General features: G+C 48.3%; 1 protein-coding gene across 2 annotated transcripts in view; it reads left to right on the forward strand.

The window, feature by feature from the left end:
- Window positions 1-15,023, forward strand: part of GRID2 (glutamate ionotropic receptor delta type subunit 2) — a 1,038,631-nt gene that overhangs the window by 944,513 nt on the left and 79,095 nt on the right. The gene's annotated exons all lie outside the window — the stretch shown is intronic.

Here is a 15,023-nt window from a genome sequence, read left to right on the forward strand (position 1 = left end):
CTGTGCTGGAGTTTGTATCCATTGCCCCTTGTATTATAGGGACTGTGCCCAACTTCTGTGCTGTTCTATCCAAACACATTTTTTGCCTTTCTCTTCATTCCCTCCAATTTTGCCCTCATTGGAACATGCCAGTGTTGGAAACCTGCCATATCAATAAGAATTAAAACAAAAAAACCTATCTCAGAGGAAATGTGGTTTGCTAAAAACTTTAGTAACAACTTCATTGCTATTAACTGAACCACCTAGCTAGGGGATTTACTAAATGTTTCTAAATATCTTAGGGCTGGGGGGCAAGAGGGAGGGGACAGGCTCTCAGGCTCTGCTCACTTCCACCCTGGGATAGGACAAGGGGCAGATTGAATCACAGAATCATAGAATTGTCAGGGTTGGAAGGGACCTCAAGGGTCAGCCAGTTCCAACCCCCCTGCCATGGGCAGGGACACCTCACACTACAGCAGGTTGCTCACAGCCACATCCAGCCTGCCCTTAAAAGCCTCCAGAGATGAGGCTTCCACCACCTGGCAACGCTTAGTTTACCTTTCTTGTGCTTTGTTTATCCATCTTGTGCCTTCTTTATCCATCTTGTGCCCTGTTTCTCCATCTTCTGCCTTCTTTATCCCTCTTGTGCCCTCTTTATCCCTCTTGTGCCCTGTTTCTCCATCTTGTGCCTTCTTTATCCATCTTGTGCCCTCCATCTTGTGCCTTGTTTGTCCTTCTTGTGCCTTGTTTGTCTATCTTGTGCCTTGGTTATCCCTCTTGTGCCCCATTTATCCATCTTCTGCCCTGTTTATCCACCTTGTGCCTTGGTTATCCTTCTTGTGCCCTGTTTATCCATCTTGTGCCTTGGTTATCCACCTTGTGCTCTCTTTATCCACCTTGTGCCTTCTTTATCCCTCTTGTGCCCTCTTTATCCATCTTATGCCTTGTTCATCCCTCTTGTGCCTTTTTCTGGTAGTGTGGAACTTTGAGAACTGCTGCCAGGGTAGTATCTATCTCCATCTGTTTCCATATCACATCTGACTGCCATAATCAAATCTTTATATATGAGAGGCTCTCAGTTTCTAACTAACTAAACAGCATGAGTGCTGATTTCATTTGCTCTGGCAAGTGATTGATTGCAGAAATTCCAAGTTCCTTCCTGAAGCTGGGATTTTTAGGGGATGGGAAATTCTGGAAGGGAGCAGGGAGTAAGAAAACTGACAATTAGGAAATATCTTTAGAAGATAAATGGTATTTCCAGCCAGGGATTGTAAAAGCTGAGCACAAGCAGGTGTGGGTAATTCTCAAAGGAGATTTTTTTGCTGGCACTATTTATGGCTGAAGTATTTTCCAGCTGACCACACTCAGTGCTGGGGAAGCACCTGGAGGAATGGGTGGGTGTCAGGTGGAGGGGGCCAGGCTCTTTTCAGTGGTTCACAGTCATAAGACAAGGAACAACAGGTTCAAACTTGAACATAGAAGGTTTCAGCTCAGGAGAGACCTCATTGCTGTCTACAACTCCCTGAAGGGAGGTTGTAGCCAGGTGGGGGTTGGTCTCTTCTCCCAGGCAACCAGCAGCAGCAGGAGGGGACACAGCCTCAAACTGCACCAGGGGAGGTATAGGCTGGGTGTGAGGAGGAAGTTCTTCCCAGAGAGAGAGATTTGCCATTGGAATGTGCTGCCCAGGGAGGTGGTGGAGTCACCATCCCTGGAGATGTTCAAGAGAAGCCTGGATGAGGCACTTAGTGCCATGGTCTGGTTGATTGGATAGGGCTGGGTGATAGGTTGGACTGGATGAGCTTGGAGGTCTCTTCCAACCTGGTTGAGTCTATGATTCTGTGAACATGAGGAGAAACTTCTTTCCAGTGAGGGTGACAGAGCCCTGGAGCAGGCTGCCCAGGGGCGTTGTGGAGTCTCCTTCTCTGGAGACTTTCCAACCCCACCTGGATGCATTCCTGTGCAGACTCCCCTGGGTGATCCAGCTGTGGCAGGGGGGTTGGACTGGATGATCTCTTGAGGTCCCATCCAGCCTCTGATATACTGTGAGACTGTGACTGGGTGGCCTGAACAGAAAAGGATGCTGAACCCACCCTTGCAAACATTAATTTGTGCATATTTGATTCTAACAGAGCTGTGCTGGTGTCACAGTCCATAAAGAAAGGTTTAAGAGCACCCCCTTTGTGGTGAATGCATTTCCTATGCATTAGCACAGGAGAGGTCCGGAAGAGAAACTGCCCTCATGGGTGCTGTTCCACACCATCTCCTGAGTAAAATGCAGGCTTTAGGAACAGTTGCAAAGCAGGAGATGTCTTCATGCATACATCTGCAGTAAAATGGAAGTTCTGCTGCATGTTACTCCTTAATTAAGAACAAAGCAAGACAATGTTCTCCCTGTTGTTTAGCACCTGCAGAGGCCAGGGGAGGATTAGGAGAGGATCATTCTTTGGGGCAGAAAGGTACTGTAGGATGTCAGTTGTCATTTGGGCACTGCTGCACATTGTTCCTGGTGTTGGCATCTTACAGAGAAAGTGTTGGGACTGTTCAGTGGATGGTCACATTCAGAGGGTGGTGCTCAAAGGTTCGAAGCCCAGATGGAGAGCAGTGACAGTGGTGTCCCTCAGGGGTCTGCACTGGCACCTGTGCTGGTTAATATTTTTATCCATGACACAGACAGTGAGATTGAGGCACCATCAGCAGTGTGCAGATGGCACCAAGCTCCATACAGCAGAGGGACAGGATGGCATCCAGAGGGACCTGGACAGGATGCAGAGGTGGTGCCCAGGTGAACCTCATGAGGTTCAACAAGAGCAAGTGCAGGGTTCTGCACCTGGGCCAGAACAATCCTCACTGTCAATACAGGCTGGGGGAGGAGGGGAGAGAAAGCAGCCCTGAGGAAAAGGACTTGGGGGAGCTGCTGGATGAGAAGCTGACCAGAAGCAAGCAGTGTGAGCTTGCAGCACAGAAGGCAAATCCCAGCCTGGGCTGCATCCAAAGCAGCATTGCCAGCAGAGCCAGAGAGGTGATTCTGCCACTTTGCTCTGCTCTGCTGAGACCTCACCTGCAGTGCTGTGTGCAGCTCTGGAGCCCTCAATACAGGAAGGGCATGGAGCTGATGGAGAGGGTCCAGAGGAGGGACATGAAAATGCTCAGGGGGTTGGAGCAGCTCTGCTCTGAGGACAGGCTGAGGGAGCTGGGGGTGTTCAGCCTGCAGAAGAGAAGGCTCCAGGGAGACCTAAGAGCAGCCTGCCAGGACCTGAAGGGGGCTCCAGGAAGGCTGCAGAGAGACTGTTTGCAAAGGGCTGCAGGGACAGGATGAGGGACAATGGCTTCAAACTAGAGCAGAGCAGATTGAGATTGGATGTGAGGAACGAGTTCTGCACCATGAGGGTGGTGGAAGACTGGAAGAGGTTTCCCAGGGAGGTGGTTGAGGCTCCTTCCCTGGAGATATTCAAGGTGAGGCTGGACAGGGCTCTGGGCACCCTGATCTAGTTGGGGATGTCCCTGCTGACTGCAGGGAGGTTGGACTGGATGAGCTTTGGAGGTCCCTTCTGGCCTTCACCATTCTATGATCCCATGATTCTCTGATTCTGTATCTAATTCAAAAGCAATGGAGATCATAATCTGGCAATGCTAGATAAAAAACTTTTGCTACTTTTTCCAACCCATACATTGTCTTCTAATGCAGTGCCAAAATTGTTTGTGCTACCTTCTTGGTCTCTTCCATCTGTGGCATTGCCTTGATGGGAAAAAAAAAAAAAATATGATCAACAGGTTTAAATGACCAGAAACTGAAGAGGGATGAGCAAGCTGTGCTGGGATTACAGAACCACAGAATGTTAAGGCTTGGAAGGGACCTCTGGAGATGATTGAGTCCAACCCTCTGCCAAAGCAGGGTGACCTAGAGCAGGTTGCAGATTCTAGCAGAGTGGTGAACCTCCTGCTGTATGTCAGCAAGTGCATGATCTCAGGTGCTGCTGCTGGGGGTTGATTGGAGCTCAGCACCCACTGCTCTGTCCTGTTAGTGGCTGGTGTGCTGCTTGCATGGCATTCCACTTTTGGAAGGTGGTTATACATTTTGATTAAGAAGGAACTGGAGTGAGCATGACATAACATAGTCCTGTGGTCCTTCAGGCCTCTGAGACTGCTCTTTAGCCAGCAAGAGAGGCTACCAATGGAAGTTACAAACTCCTGCAAATATTCTTTCCTAGTCTTGTCACACCAGTGAGGGCCATTTCTGTGCAGCCTGTGGGGAAGTAAACTGTGGGATGGGTAAAATGTCCTCCTTGATAAATGTTTTTCTTACTCCTTGAGCATCTCCCCTGGGAAGAGATCCTGAGAGCCCTGGGGCTGTTTAGTCTGCAGAAGAGAAGGCTGAGAGGGGATCTGATCAATGTCTATCAATAGCTGAGGGGTGGGGGTCAAGTGGAGGGGGCCAGGCTCTTTTGGGTGCTGCACAGTGATAAGGAACAATGGAGACAAACTTGACCAGGGAAGGTTTCAGTTCAACATGAGGAGAAACTTCTTTACAGTGAGGGTGACAGAGCCCTGGAGCAGGCTGCCCAGAGAGGTTGTGGAGTCTCCTTCTCTGGAGACTTTCCAACCCCACCTGGATGCATTCCTGTGCAGACTCCCTTGGGTGATGCTGCTCTGGCAGGGGGCTTGGACCTGATGATCTCTGGAGGTCCCTTCCAACCTCTAATGTTCTGTGATTCTTCAGATCACTTCTGGTCACCATTTCCCTATGGGAGGATGACAAAAAGAGTGGAATTTTTGTAGTTTAACAACCACACACTTTTGTTTGCTGCCCAGATCTACTTTCACATCCCTTCCTCAAAACCATGGGTGGGAAAGGCTTGTCAAAAATTGCTGCCTCACAGAGAGAGAGAGAGAGAGAAATTTGGATTCTGTCACCTTCTTTGTTGGTTCCTCCTGTCCTTGATCTGCTTTTTTTTAAGTCACTCAAAGGCAGAAGCAAACCACAGCTGCATTACCAAACCCTTCCCATGGCTCATATTCCTTTCCATGGTGTGCCTGTGCTCCAGTTCCTCATTTTGGATTCTTGTTATGCTAAGAAAGAAAAACCCTATGAAGTACTCAGCAGAGAACAGCAACTTGGCATTTGGAGCACTCTCACTTGGCTGCAGGGGACACAAAAGGTATTAGGCATCTATTAGTCTAGTCCTGTGAGCTCTTATTTCTCCATTTTATCTCCATTAACTTCGTGCTTAATGCTACAGGGGTTCTGTAACATTTCCAGGTCCATGAAGATGAATAACACCACACTGAGTGTGGCTGGGGACTACACATACTCCCACACAGCTCCAGCAACCTTGCTTCATTCTTCTCCTATTGACTTCTCCCTTCAATTTTTTCCCCTCCCTCTTACCCTTTCATTTTTCTGCTTTACAACCCTGTGTGGGTAGCAGCTGCTACAACTGGGAAAAAGTTGGAGCTTTTTCCTAGCTCTACGAGCTTTTCTTCTTTCCCCCTCACCTCTCTATTTGGTCATATATCCCTTTTGATGCCTCCCTCAGCTTACATTGCCTCACTCTTCATCTGTGACTTGCCATTTGCCACCAGGTGAAGCTTTCCAGTCTCAGCTGAGTCAAGGATCAGGTGGTTGTAAAGAAAGAAAAAAAAAAAGTTTCCTCTGTCCTGTTACTCAAACCTGCAAAACCAGCATATGTCAGTGGTGTAGTGAGGGACTGGGGGTGTTCAGGCTGGAGAAGAGGAGGCTGAGGGAGACCTCCTTGCTCTCTACAGCTCCCTCAAGGGAGGTTGGAGTGAGGAGGGGACAGCCTCTGCTCCTTGGGGGCAAGGGACAGGAGCAGAGGAAATGGTTCCAAGCTGCAGCAGGGGAGGTTGAGGCTGGCTGCTAGGAAATATTTGTTCCCAGAGAGGGATCTCAGCCACTGGAATGGTCTGCCCAGGGCAGTGCTGGAGTCCCCATCCCTGGAGGTGTTCAAGCAGTGCTCAGGGACATGGCACTTAGGGACATGGTTTGGTGTTGACCCTGCAGTGCTGGGTGGAAGGCTGGACTGGATGAGCTTGGAGGTCTCTTCCAATGGGACGTTATCTGTGGTTGCTTTGATTTTGCTTGCTTAGGCAGTGAGAAATGAAAATGATGAAAGGCCTTTAATTCTCTGACATTAACCTGTTACCTTTCATATGCAACAAAAACCTTCCAAAGCCAAACAAAAGAATGTGGTGCTTTGTTCTACACTGTATCTATTACCATACACTTGCTACTGTCTTTTTCTAACCCAGCTCAAGCAACTGTGAAGTTTTTTTCTGCATACTTTTCATGGAAAGAAATGTAGGTGGAGTGAACTTTTCAGCCATCTAGATAAAAATCCAGAAGTAGCAGCAGAGCATTAAAGAAAGTACGCCAGCTAGGTAAGCTGGCTGCCTTAGCTCAAAGTAACACTAAAATTCTCTTGCTAAATAATCAGAATCTTTCCTCAGGTTAAAAGGAAATGACAATTGTGAGGTTTCTACCATTTTGTCCTGTTCAGTCAAGCCGCCAGCAAGCAGCTTAGCTTTCTTGGTATCTGAATTAGGTGGCAGAGTTGTCTGGTTGCCAAATGTGACTCAAAGTAGGAGCGCTGACCTGAAGCATGAGAAAGGGAAATGGGCAGAGTCAGATTGGATGTTAGGAAGAAATTCTTCCCCAGGAGGGTGGTGAGACACTGGAAGAGGTTGCCCAGGGAGGTGGTGGCAGCCTCATCCCTGGAGGTTTTTGCAGCCAGGCTGGATGTGGCTGTGAGCAACCTGCTGTAGTGTGAGGTGTCCCTGCCCATGGCAGGGGGGCTGGAGCTAAATGATCCTTGAGGTCCCTTCCAACCAGAACAATTCTATGATTACAACAGATCTTTGGCTTTGGGAAGGCCTAATTGTAGTCTGTCAAAAGAAAACTGTCAACCAGTTTTCTTTGCATTGCCTGTTTCACAGGAGGGTTTTGACTTCCTAGGTGGTGCCCATGAACTGCTGTGTGTTTTGGATTGCAGGAGGTGCACTGTCTGTATTTCTCCACTCTGGCACCATGCTCTCCCTAGCAACTTGCTGTGGGGTGGGCAACAGCTAAGGAGGAGCTACCTCTGCAGGGGCAACACGTGACAACCTGTCAAGTTGTGTCATCTCAGTTGTCTGCATGGTGATAGCAAGCAGGGAGGCTGAACTGAGTGAAAAATGCTGCTGCTCTGTTCTCCCTCCTCCCATAGCTCCTGATGTTTTCTGTGAGGTCTCAACTACAAAAGAAAGAAAAACTTTTTAGCTCAGTTCTGTATCGTTTTCCTTTCTTGTGGGTTCAAAGTACCTTCTTGCAAGAATTAAGATGAATTCAGCATCAAAGTCCCAGAGCACTGGAACAGGCTGCCCAAAGAAGTTGTGAAGTCTCCTCCTCTGGAGACTTTCAAGCCCTGTGGGGATGCATTCCTGTGTGACCTCTGTTGGATTCTATGGTCCTGCTGTGGCAGGGGGGTTGGACTTCATAGAATCATAGAATCAGTCAGGGTTGGAAGGGACCACAAGGATCATCCAGTTCCAACCCCCCTGCCATGGGCAGGGACACCTCACACTACAGCAGGCTGGACAGAGCCTCATCCAGCCTGGCTGCAAAAACCTCCAGGGATGGGACCTCAACCACCTCCCTGGACAACCCATTCCAGACTCTCACCACTCTCATGGGGAAGAACTTCTTCCTCATGTCTAGTCTGCATCTCCCCACTTCCAGCTTTATTCAATTCCCCCCAGTCCTGTCACTACCTGATAGCCTAAAAAGTCCCTCCCCAGCTTTCTTGGAGCCCTCTTCAGATGCTGGAAGGCCACAAGAAGGTCACCTCGGAGCCTTCTCTTCTCCAGACTGAACAGCCCCAACTCTCTCAGTCTGACTCCAGAGCAGAGCAGCTCCAGCCCTCTGCTCATCCTCATGGCCCTTCTCTGGACACCTTCCAGCACCTCCAGATCCCTCTTGTAACAGAGGCTCCAGAACTGGATGCAGTATTCCAGGTGTGGTCTCAGCAGAGTGGAGCAGAGGGGGAGAATCCCCTCCCTGGCCCTGCTGGCCACACTTCTCTTGCTGCAGCCCAGGCTCTGCTTGGCTCTCTGGGCTGCAAGTGCACAATGACAGCTTCTGCTGAGCTTCTCCTCCAACAGCAGCCCCAAGTCCCTCTCCTCAGGGCTGCTTTCCAGCCAATCCCTGCCCAGCCTGGATTTGTGTTTGGGATTGCCTCGACCCAGCTGCAGGACCTTACCCTTGGTCTTGTTGAACCTCATGAGGTTGACTTGTTCTCACCTCTCCAGCCTGTCCAGGTCCCTCTGGATGGATCCCTTCCCTCCATCTGTCAGCTGCACCACACAGCTTGGTGTCATCAGCAGACTTGCTGAGGGTGCACTCAATGCCTCTGTCCATGGCACCAACAAAGATGTTGAACAAGCCTGGTCCCAGGACTGATCCCTGAGGGACTCCGCTTGTCCCTGGCCTCCACTGGGACATGGAGCCATTGACAGCCACTCTTTGGGTGCAGCCATCAAGCCAGTTCTTTATCCATCTCGTGGTCCACCCATCAAACCCATGTGTCACCAGTTTGGAGACCAGGATGTGGTGTGGGACAGTGTGGAAGGCTTTGCTCAGGTCCAGGTCAACGACATCAGTTGCTTACCCCTCATCTATTAACGTTGTCACCTGGTGATCTCCAGAGATCCCTTCCAAGCCCTAACATCCTGTGATGCTGTGAAAGTCTCTGAAGACCTGGCAAGGCAGTGGGAAGAGGCAGTGTGGTGGCACTGAGGAACCCACACGTTAAAGTAGTAATGAATGGCTCTTAACAATGCACTGACCTGGGGACGACAGACACATTTCTTTGTGCAGCATCTCTGTGCTCAGAAGGAACTGACCCATCTGCAGGCTTAAAATGGTTGCCTTAGCTGGAGATACCACAGGGCAGAAATTTCTCTGTGGAGGTTTTCTGGAGTGCCTTGCTGGAAAGCAAGTGAGAGAAAGACACAGAGACAGCCTGTGGGAGCCCTTAGAGAAGTCTGAGGGAAAGGAGATGCCAGCTATTGTTGAAAGGTAGAAACCTTAAGTCACTGGGACAGATCTCAGTCTGCTTCTTTCCACAGCCACAGGTACTGCTGTGCTTAAGGAGAAGTCTGTTATGAAAGCAAACTGCTGTGGAAGGACTGAGCTTTGTGATCTGGACCAGTTCTTTCATGCCCCAGCCCAAGCTTGTGGGGGCAGTGCAGGTTGCCAGCAGTTAGTACTTCTTGTGCGCTGAGGGTAAAAATGTTAAACTATTGTACAGATTTCAATGGGAGGGAAAAGTGGGAGGGGCTTGGAAGCATTTCTTTTGGACCTTCAAGACCGTGCATCTAGACCTGCCGTGCCAGCTGGCTCCATCCAAACCTGGGGAGATGTTTATCAATCCAAGAGAGATGTGGAGGTGCTGGAGCCAGAGCAGAGGAGGGCAAGGAAGCTGTGAAGGGTCTGGAGAATAAACCTGATGAAGAGCAACTGAAGGAGCTGGGGATGGTTAGTTTGGAAAAGAGGAGGCTGAGGGGAGACCTCATTGCTGTCTGCAACTCCCTGAAAGGAGCTTGTGGAGAGGTTGGTGCTGGTCTCTTCTCACAGGTAATTAGTGATAGAACAAGAGGGAATGGCCTCAAGCTGTGACTGGGTAGGTTTAGACTGGACATAAGGAAGAATTTTTCCCATCAAGAGTGGTCAGGCATTGGAATGTGCTGCCCAGGGAGGTGGTGGAGTCCCCAAGCCTGGCTGCGTTTCAGGGTGGTTTGGATGTGGTGCCTGGGTCTATGGTTTAGGGGTGAGCCTTGTAGAGTAGGGTTCTGGATTGGACTTGGTGATCCTGAGGGTTTGTTCCAACCTGGGAAAAAAAAAAAAAAAGAGAAGAAGAAGAAGAAGAATAAAATGGTTCCAAAGATGATAGTTCAATTCTTTTGTGTGAGTGGTGGAAGGTGCTGTGTCCTATTACCATCATGAAAGCGGTCAGAAACTCTTGTACAAGGAATATAAAAGACAAAGTTAAAGCAGCTTCCTTACAAGAAGTTTCTCAAATGAAACTCTATTGCTGCCTTTACTGGAGGATTTTTTTTCAGTGCTCTTGGTAGTTTTGCAAAGCGTTTTATTGTGGTTAAAGTTCTTTTCCAGATGATGAATGGTTTTGATGAGTAGTTTTGGGGATGTTTTTTTTTTTTCACTTGTGGTGATTTTTCTGCCCTTGCATTTTGTCTTCATTAAGTATTGCTTTGAATAAGGAATGCTGGCTAAGAACTGCACTTAGGTTGACACTGCTCCTGTTCTAAAGAATGGGGAAAAGAACTCTTCAGTTCAAGTCATGCTATATTGATTTAATTTCAAGAGGGTTGCTGCTTCTCTAAATTCACCTGTATTATCTTCTTACTGCTACTATAATCCACACAATCTTGGGGTTTCACCCAAATTAAGATGATTGAGCTGTGTACCTTTCCTCTTTTAAATGTTCTTTTACTGGGGATTAGCCGCCACAACAATACAGACAGATAAGAAGAAAGGAGTGGCATTAGTGGATTCAATTTGCCTCATTGTTGAGACTGCCACTTGGCTGCCACCAGTCTAAGGTTTTGAGGAACCTAAAATGCTTTCATGGGATTTCTGTATCTGGCCATCACTGGTGATGCCCTTAAAACAGTCTCCATTGTTATCTGCAACACTTAGTTGTCATAAAATAAATGGCATTAAAACGAAGAAAAAAAATGCTTTCTTACCTTTCAAGTAGGGTTCTGGGTTGGACTTGGTGATCTTGAGGTCTTTTCCAACCTGAATGTTTCTGTGATTCTGTGATTCAAAGGTCTGCTTTGCTGAGATTTTGGTTTTCTGTTTTTTGTTGGTTGGGGGTTTTTCCCTTGTATTTCTCTTCCATCTGAAATTAATGTTAGCTGTAATGAACCTGTGGCTCAGCTGCATATCAACAATCAACATGAGCTCTGTAACAGACTGGGGGAGGAGGTGATGGAAAGCAGCCCTGAGGAAAAGGGCTTGGGGGTGCTGCTGGATGAGAAGCTGGCCAGGAGCAGGCAGTGTGAGCTTGCAGCACAGAAGGCAAATCCCAGCCTGGGCTGCATCCAAAGCAGCATTGCCAGCAGAGCCAGAGAGGTGATTCTGCCACTTTGCTCTGCTCTGCTGAGACCTCACCTGCAGTGCTGTGTGCAGCTCTGGAGCCCTCAATACAGGAAGGGCATGGACCTGATGGAGAGGGTCCAGAGGAGGGACACAAAAATGCTCAGGGGGTTGGAGCAGCTCTGCTCTGAGGACAGGCTGAGGGAGCTGGGGGTGTTCAGCCTGCAGAAGAGAAGGCTCCAGGGAGACCTAAGAGCAGCCTGCCAGGACCTGAAGGGGGCTCCAGGAAGGCTGCAGAGAGACTGTTTGCAAAGGGCTGCAGGGACAGGATGAGGGACAATGGCTTCTAACTAGAACAGAGCAGATTGAGATTGGATGTGAGGAACAAGTTCTTCACTATGAGGGTGGTGGAAGACTGGAAGAGGTTTCCCAGGGAGGTGGTTGAGACTCCTTCCCTGGAGATATTGAAAGTGAGGCTGGACAGGGCCCTGGGCAACCTGATCTAGTTGGGGATGTCCCTGCTGACTGCAGGGAGGTCAGACTGGATGAGCTTTGGAGGTCCCTTCTGGCTTGGACCATTCTATGATTCTAGATAAACTTCAGACCAAAGAAGAGATGAGACTGGGACTTCTAACCTCTTCTTTCTTCCCCTAAGCTCCTCAGTGTTTCATTTCCTGCTGCTGTTCACTCCTAGGCACTAGTTGAAGAACACCTTTAGGAATAATTCTGCACTTATGTTTTGTTTGAGTAAATTCAAAGGATAAGTTTCAACATTTGTCAATTAGTGCCCCTCAAATTTAAATAGCTTTCCATAGACCCTGAGAAATTACATTCTACAGGGTTGTAACTGTTGTTGTTATTTTATTAGCTGCTTGTTGTGATGACTAAACAGTTTTATGTATAGAAGAACTTTTATTCTCTGCTCTAATACTACCATGGGAATCCAACTGCCACCATGCACCACAGACAGCAGTCAGTCAAACTCAACTCCTGCCTCCCAGATTCCATGACTGCATTTTACCCTTAATGCAGATCAGCTGGCCTGAAAGGGAGTTTGGGGCACGAAGCTCCAAAATTATGCTTCCAAACTACAGAAAGTTTAGTTCTGAGAGGACTGTAAATTAGTGAGGTGAATTCAACAAAAACTGCAATGGGAGGTTTTATTTTCACTGAGATGCAAACAGAAGTTCTCCAGGACTGTGTCCTTTGCAAATAAACCAAAGACTTAAACCTTTGTCCCTGGAGGAAGACAAACTAGGAGATGAAAATTTCTCTGAAGGCAGAAGATCTTACTTCTGCTTCAGTCTGATAAATAGCAACTCTTGCAAGAGGATTATGGGGATCAATGAGTTTCTCTGCCCTTCTGCTGAAACAAAATTCTGTTCTGAATGCCATCAGCTGCTCAGCAGCACAGGACAATAAGAAGACCTTGATTTAAGCTTCCCTCACAAGTTTTCTCTTTGCCTTCTCCCCTTTCTGAGTACAACACCCACACTCTGTATATCAACTCTCACTGCTATGTTTGCAAATGTTCATTCAGTTTTGTTCCCTCTTCATCTTCCCTTCTATAATAGCAGCCTTGGTGAGGCTGTTTTGTACAATGGAGCACAGCCCTCTGCAGGCTGCAGCAACTTCCTTGCTGTGGTTTAAGCTTTCCCAGAGTCCTAAAGCCCAAATGGAACAGATTTAAATTGCTTCCCCTCTCCCCTTTTTTGTCTCAGTAGGGGAAAGCAACTTAGGCAGGAGAAAAGAGAGAGAAAATTATGAAAGAAACAGTCTTGAACCGATTTGGAAGTAAAACGGTAAGTTTAACAAAATATAAAAGGCATTTGAGTAAAAGGAAGATTACACAGGGATAAGGAAAAAGGATAAACAAAAATATATCCAAAACCAGGCACAACTGGCATAGGATTCTCTGGATGCAACATGGATTCTGTCAGGATGCAGTCCTTAGGAGTCTGGAGCAGCATGGAACAGGCCCCACCACATGGTTGCAGCAACAGCAGCAGGGAGCAGCAAGAGAATTGGCAGGCAGGCAAGGGACAGGAGAACAGAGAGAAAAAAAGAAATGGCTCCCCTTAGAAAGGCTGTGGACAGGAGGGGGGAGTGGAATAGACTTTGACCCAGGGACCCCACCCCCTAGGAGAGGGGACAAAGTCTCTCTGCATACCTGGGTCAGGTTCTTTTGTCCACCTGGGGCTAGGTTCTTTTCAACCCACCCCCTCCTGGGCTGGGTGTAACCTGGCACATTGCTGAATGTGCAAAGATTATGTAAAAAAAAAAAATAATTCTGTGTTTATATGCCAGAGCCTCAGGTTCACAGGGACAGGCACTGGGCCAGCAGCATTGGATGGTGTTTTCCCCATCAGCCAGTGCAGAGGGATGTTCATATTGGAGAGCATGAGCCTCAGAGCACTATGGAGCAGGTGATTAATCAGTGTCATGGATTGGTTTTAGGTCAGAGCTGGAGCTGCTGCTGAGATGCTGGCGTGAAAGTCTGTTTCTGTTCATCTGTTCTTGGCTTAAACACAACAGACAGCTTCATAAGCAAGGAAAGGCATGCAGCAGTCAGACAGGAAGGATGGGGCCTGACTTGTAATGCACATAGGTAGGACAAGCATCAGCACTGTGCCACCAGGGTGTAGGCACAGGGTGGCAGTGTAGGTTGGGGCCTGACCTGTTGGAGAGTCAGGGGAAGGGGAAAAGGACTTGGGGGTCCTAGTGGGTGGGAGGATGGCCATGAGCCAGCAATGTGCTCTGGTGGCCAAGAAGGCCAATGGCATCCTGGGGTGGATTAGAAGTGCTGTGGTGAGTAGGTGGAGAGAGGTTCTCCTCCCCCTCTACTCTGCCCTGCTGAGGCTGCATCTGGAATATTGTGTCCAGTTCTGGACCCTTCAGTCCTAGAAGGACCTCAGGGAACTGCTTGAAAGAGTCCAGCACAGAGCCAAAGGATGCTGAAAGGAGTGGAACATCTTCCTTATGAGGAGAGCCTGAGGGAGCTGAGGGCTCTGGAGCTTGGAGAGGAGGAGCCTGAGAGGTGACCTCATTGCTGTTGCTAAAGATGTGCAGGGGGAGTGCCCAGAGGCTGGAGCCAGGCTCTGCTGGGTGATGCCCAATGCCAGCACAAGGGGCAGTGGTGGAAGCTGAGGCATAGGAAGTTCCATGGGAACATGAGGAATTTTTTTTTTCCCTGTGAGGGTGACAGAAGACTGGAAGAGGCTGCCCAGGGGGGTTGTGGAGTCTCCCTCTCTGGAGATATTCAAAACCCACCTGGCTGTGTTCCTGTGTGATCTGCTCTAGGTGCTCCTGCTCTGGCAGGGGGGTTGGACTGGATGAGCTTTTGAGGTCCCTTCCAGCCCCTAACATTCTGTGACTCTGTGAATCAGAAAATGGGCTGCTTCAGCAGCAGCTAGGAATTTTCAGATTTTCTCCAGAAAAATTAATATAATTTTAATCAGTGGAAACATAGGATTTAGTTGGCTTTAAGTGTAGTGGGGTGTGTATCCCCATCCCTGGAGATATCCAAGGTGAGGCTGGACGAGGCCCTGGGCAACCTGATCTAGTTGGGGATGTCCCTGCTGACTGTGGGGAGGTCAGACTGGATGAGCTTTTAGAGGTCCCTGGACTATTCTGTGATTCTATAATGCAGAGCTGGAATTTTTACTGTTCATTTTGAGGACCAAATTGGAAGTCTTCAATAGAGCTATTCGAACAGCTACAAAATATGTTCTTCTCATGGCAAGAGGGAGAGACAGAGTGAAGGATACAAGGTTTTAATTGACTTTTTTTTTTTTTTCTGAAATTGCCTTCTCCTTTCACTCAGCACATCATCCTCCCTCTTCACACTATAGCTACCCCTTGTTTGTAAGGGCAAATCTGGAAACTGTTAACTGCATTCCAGATATGCTCTATTCTAGCAGCATTTTTTATT

The sequence above is a fragment of the Indicator indicator genome, chromosome 8 (assembly GCF_027791375.1).
Source record: "Indicator indicator isolate 239-I01 chromosome 8, UM_Iind_1.1, whole genome shotgun sequence".
In the NCBI taxonomy this organism is placed as follows: domain Eukaryota; kingdom Metazoa; phylum Chordata; class Aves; order Piciformes; family Indicatoridae; genus Indicator; species Indicator indicator.